Source organism: Pezoporus flaviventris, unplaced genomic scaffold (assembly GCF_033815535.1).
Source record: "Pezoporus flaviventris isolate CSIRO_AGI_PZ_B2104156 unplaced genomic scaffold, CSIRO_AGI_Pfla_v1 ptg000013l, whole genome shotgun sequence".
Lineage (NCBI taxonomy): Eukaryota > Metazoa > Chordata > Aves > Psittaciformes > Psittacidae > Pezoporus > Pezoporus flaviventris.
In genome coordinates, this window is record NW_026892561.1 from 34,308,614 (window position 1) to 34,313,469 (window position 4,856).

The following is a 4,856-nucleotide window of genomic DNA, read 5'->3' on the forward strand; positions in this document are numbered from 1 at the left end:
AAGAAAGAAAATACTTGCTTTAAAAGTTCTAGGTTTCTTTGCCATTCATCCTGAAAAAAAGATATTGAAAAATTTGGCCCATTTAGCAGGAGAAGGCCCAGAACTGCTGAGATATTTGAGAGCATGAGGGCAGGCTACAGTATGTTACTAGAAGTGCACACACAAAGAAGTATTCATATCCCCTGCTAAAAGCATACCTAGTGCCAGCCTTTCACCAGCAGCGTGTTCCTTGTGAGGCTCCAAGAGAGGTTCAGCACATGGAGTGACTTTAGTTCTGCTGTGTGATTTCTGCACTGCTTCACCCTGAGGTAAGGTTTACGACAGGTTAACGTCCAGCTGTTTACCAGAGCCTGGTGCCTGTGGTGTATTTTAGCTGCCTGGCAGCTTGTCTCTAGGGAAGAGTGGGAGGTCAGCAGTTCAGAGGCAGGCAGAGAAGTGTTCTGATGTGCAAAGCAAAGTACTGCTGAGGACCGAGTCCACCCTGTCTTCCTTTGCTGACAGCAGCAGGCCTAGTCAGGAGAGCTGGCGAACTTGACCCATACAGAAAAGAGATGATTGTGAAATTGGAAGGCATTTCCCTGTCACTGTAGAGTCACTAAAGGGAACAACCATATTTTCTTCCTGTTTAAGTAATATTTCACCAGTAGCCCTGCACCCATCTCTCGTGAAACTGCAGCAACAATTTTCAAGCCATGTTGGCAAGCCATGGTGATAAAATTTGCCCAAGCTTTTTTATGGTCTGAAATAAAGAGGCTTTCAAGCAGGCACAGGGCTGGCTGTGCTGAGCCTGGGCTCTCTGCAGGATCCTGTAGTGCCAGAGGCTGCATAAGGCTGGACTGAGAGGAGACACAGCCAAGGCCTCCTTTGCTGAAAGCCCACTGAGGCTGCAGCCACAGAGCTACAAGTGAGGGCACAGTGGAAGATTCCCCAGGTATGTCACAGGGATAAAATTGCTCCCCAGGGAATCTGGAACAGCAAGGTACAACTTTCATCAGTACATATGCAAGACTGAACCTTGCTGGGAAGTCAGGCTTGAACTGGGGTTTCATTGGAGTGACTAAGAGGGTGCTGCCACACTCTCTGGGTCCATCCTGAAGTGCAGTAGCTCATGGCTTAAACTCAAATGTATTCACGTTTCACGCAGGAGTATGCATACCCACATCACACCACACAAGGGATATTTGCAATACATAATTCTCCAATTATGCATAATACTGCAAATAAAATAAAAGTAAATTTATTCCCAGTGGTTGTGGCAAGTGCTTTAGTGATCCTCCATTTCACTGCAGAAACAATTTCATTGCAAAAGAGTTTTCAAATTGTGATGGTGAAAAGCAACAGAGTCTCCAGCTGCATCAGTAAGAGCAGCAGGCTCCAAGCATGGGGCTGTCACAGGGGATTAGTCATGTTCTTAGCCACAGGAAAGCCGAGAAGAACAAATCTTGCATCCTATGGTTAGCAGGTTCCTTTCACAGTCAGTGTTTTTCTTCCCTGAAGAATACAAGATTACACAAAAATGTGAGCTTCCTGACCTTTACCTGATGGCCTTTCTTTCCAAACATGGGAGAAAATGCTGAGTTTCTGTTTGGCAAGGTGTGCAGAAGGCCTCTAGCTAAACCAAGGAGCTACTGGTGAATGCCTTCTTCCCTCATCAGGGTCTGAGGTGCCTGGCAGCCCACTGGGCCAGGCTGGGAGCAGCTCACCAGGATAGAATCTGTCCCACTGTTCTGGCACTCTTCCTTTTTGCCATCCCTCATCAGGAGGGCACCACACTGAATAGCAGAACCCCCCTTTCTAAGGTCCAAGTCAGATAGGAATCAAAGACTGCTATTTTGGAGTTCTGCACTGTTTTACTTGCTGAGCCATATTTTACAACCTAAGTGCTTGCAGAATAAAAGTGCTCCCATGCTGCTGTTAGCTCTTTGTGAAATACCCCTTTGAGTACACGTTACAGTATCTTAGTTGATACTGCAGTAGATACTCAGCATAGTAACTTTAAGTGCAACAATGACACAGTCACGTAAATGGAGGATCAGCACTTCCTGCTGGGGATACAAGTCACATTCCCCACCCCAAGATTAAAGGCACATTAAATATTTATATAGCTGTCACGTATAGAGGCCCCATCAGGATTAAGGTCCACAGTACTTGTGCTCTAAAAACTTATGATAAGAACCAGTCCCTGCCCTAAAAGAATGCAGCCCCAGCTCAGGCTTACCTGCTGCCTGGGTGGTGGTTTGCCTGAGCCCCAGTTTCATAAACTTTGTGCTTGTGGAAAGTCCAGTTATCAGTGGTACTAAAGGGGTGGAGGTTTTGTTTTAATGCTGAATTCTGGCCCCTGTTTATTTTACAGATGAGCACCCTTCACTAAAAATGCCTGACTTTTGTGAGATGCACTATTCCTGAAGTGGGCAGGATGGGAGCTGGGAAAAAAAAAAAAAAACAAACACAAAAAACCAACAAAGCACACAGCACAGGGGACGCTTTCTGCATTGAGAAGTATCTCTTCTCATGGAACAACTTTTCCTGATTACAAGAAGAGGATTTATGGTAGGTAGAAGCAGAGTCCTTGACTGTGGGAGGTCTGCATTCAATTTCTATTTCTCAGACATCCTAGGCAAGTGACTGCTGCTTTCTTGTGCAACTTCTCTGCTATCAAATATTGCTGCTTCTCCCAGGCGTGTTGCAGGCATTAGCAGAGCCAAGCCTGCCTCAGGCGAGCAGCCTGTGTGTGGCAGTGGGATGGGCAGGCTTGCTCACTGCCAGTCATGGAAGTTAACCACTGGTTTCACAACTGGAAGAGGCCTCAGCAGCAGCAGGGCAGGAAGCAGAACTGGTGGCTGGAAGTGACTAAGCCCAGGACTGGGGATGGGGTGAGAGAAGCAGCCTGGCACTGCCTGTACAGGAAATCCTGGAAGCATGTGACCTTGAAGGGAAATGCAGGGATGGGATTTGGACCTCTCACAGTCTGGGACAGCAGTGGCATCAACAGGACGTGTCTCCTAATACAAGACTGCCTGTGGGAATACAGCCTTGCAAGTAAATACAGTCTAGTACTCAGCAGTCCAGGAATGAGTATAACATGTTCCTAACCATAATCTTTATCCACATCTGGAAGGTTATCGAATGTCTTCTAGCAACTTAAAGCCCTTGCTCCCCATGGTGCCTGCTGAGCCTGAAGTGGTTAGCTTTAGAACAACAAAGCAAGTGAGGCCAAGCTCACCATTACCTCCAGCCTGACTTGTGGCTCATAGCATGCCATAGGAAAATCCTTACGTGAGGCTCTGGGCATAAAGCTCAATGACACAGAGCTGCAGGTACAGCACATCACTGCAGGCCAAACTGCAGAGGAGTAAACCAAGCACAATACCTGCTGCTATTGCTGCATTTGTGCCTTTCTTTCTGTTGCTGCTTCCCATGACCTGCTTATTTATGTGCACATTCCTGTACATTATCGTGCTGCAGCACAGTGCATTAAGGAGTGCTCGGGCATTTGTGCCAGCGTATTGGCTGGAACTTCATTAGCCTCTGGGGATCTGCATGTGAGATGAGTTTAGGTCTCTAATAATCTGTTCATAGGCTGCTGCCTCACACTCTGCATGCATTTTCAGTGGTACACAAATTGCCTGGTTTGATTTGCTTTGATTAACAGGTTACCCCAGAAATCCCAGCATGGTGAGCTCTTCCCCTTGAGCACAGAGCAGAGGGCTGCTCTGAACAGCTCTGCTGAGCTTTGTCCCCCTGAGAAGGATGTTCATCCCAGTGAGATAACGGCAGCCCTTTTGGCCTGTTCCAGGAACTGGCTGTCACAGTCCTTGCTGGACCACATCTGCACAGCTGTGTTTTTGAGAGGCACTCTGAGGGCACTGTGCCAGGGAACTGGTGTGGTGCACTGAGAGCCTTTCCCTGGCTGAAAGCAAGCTGTACAGAGTGATGCCATGCCATGCATGCTGCTGCTCTGCATTCCCAGCACTGCCTGTGCTCCCTGCTAACCATGAATGTCAAAGTGCCCGGAGCTGCCATTTTCTTTATTTTAAGGATGGCAGTGACTAGCATTTAGGTGTCACCTTTCAGAGCTCTTAAAAATAGAAGTTTAAAAATGGCTTCATGTAATCCTTACTACCTTCCTGGCTTAGAGGCTGAGAGGAAGACACCAGCCACATTAGCAATTAGAGTGTTTTGGAGCTCTGGTCCAGAGAGAAGCATAATTACAAGTTTTTTGCACAGAACCTTTTTCCTTCACAAGCTGCACAAAAAGTGGTACAACAGAACAATTCACATTTCACAGCAAAACAGAGATGGGTTGCTCAGACAGTAGCAGACCTGGAAGAGGATCTGGATCCAGAGATCCAGAGATCCAGATCCTTCAGTTCATTTCAGCCTATTTTGGTATGGGTTCCTTGCCTTGCAATAAATGTATGATCAATAAAAGATAATTCTGTCAAGATGTTAAAGGTAATTAGACATACAAGAGTCATCATTTATGTTTTCAAAGATTTAAAGATCCCTGCAGAATGACTGCCTTCTGCCAGTTCTCCTTTACAAGGATCAGAAAATACTCCCATTCCTGATTTCTTGAAAACCAGCATTTCCCAGCTGTATGTATCATCAGTAAATCAAATAGAGACAAATCTTGTCTCTCGTTTCCAGTTAAGCCTGTCATGTTATATGGCACTACATAATATCTCAAGAAACCAATACAGCTGATCTGACATGTCATTACTGCAAAAGGAAATGAAACAAATGAGGATTTATGAAAGAAGGCCCAGTTTTGGCACCAGTCATGGACTTCCTGGCTAACTGCTAATACCAAAGTGCAGATCATCTATTTTATGTTAGCAAAGGGAAATCCCAGT

The 4,856-nt window shown here is 46.1% G+C and overlaps 1 long non-coding RNA gene across 1 annotated transcript; it reads right to left on the reverse strand.

The window, feature by feature from the left end:
- Positions 1–1,221: 1,221 nt before the first annotated feature.
- Positions 1,222–2,443, reverse strand: LOC133268886 (uncharacterized). The gene is made up of 2 exons (XR_009743208.1): positions 2,219–2,443; positions 1,222–1,491 (listed from the first exon to the last, which is right to left on the reverse strand). It is a non-coding gene; the product is annotated as an uncharacterized LOC133268886 (long non-coding RNA).
- Between the last annotated feature and the right edge of the window lie 2,413 nt (positions 2,444–4,856).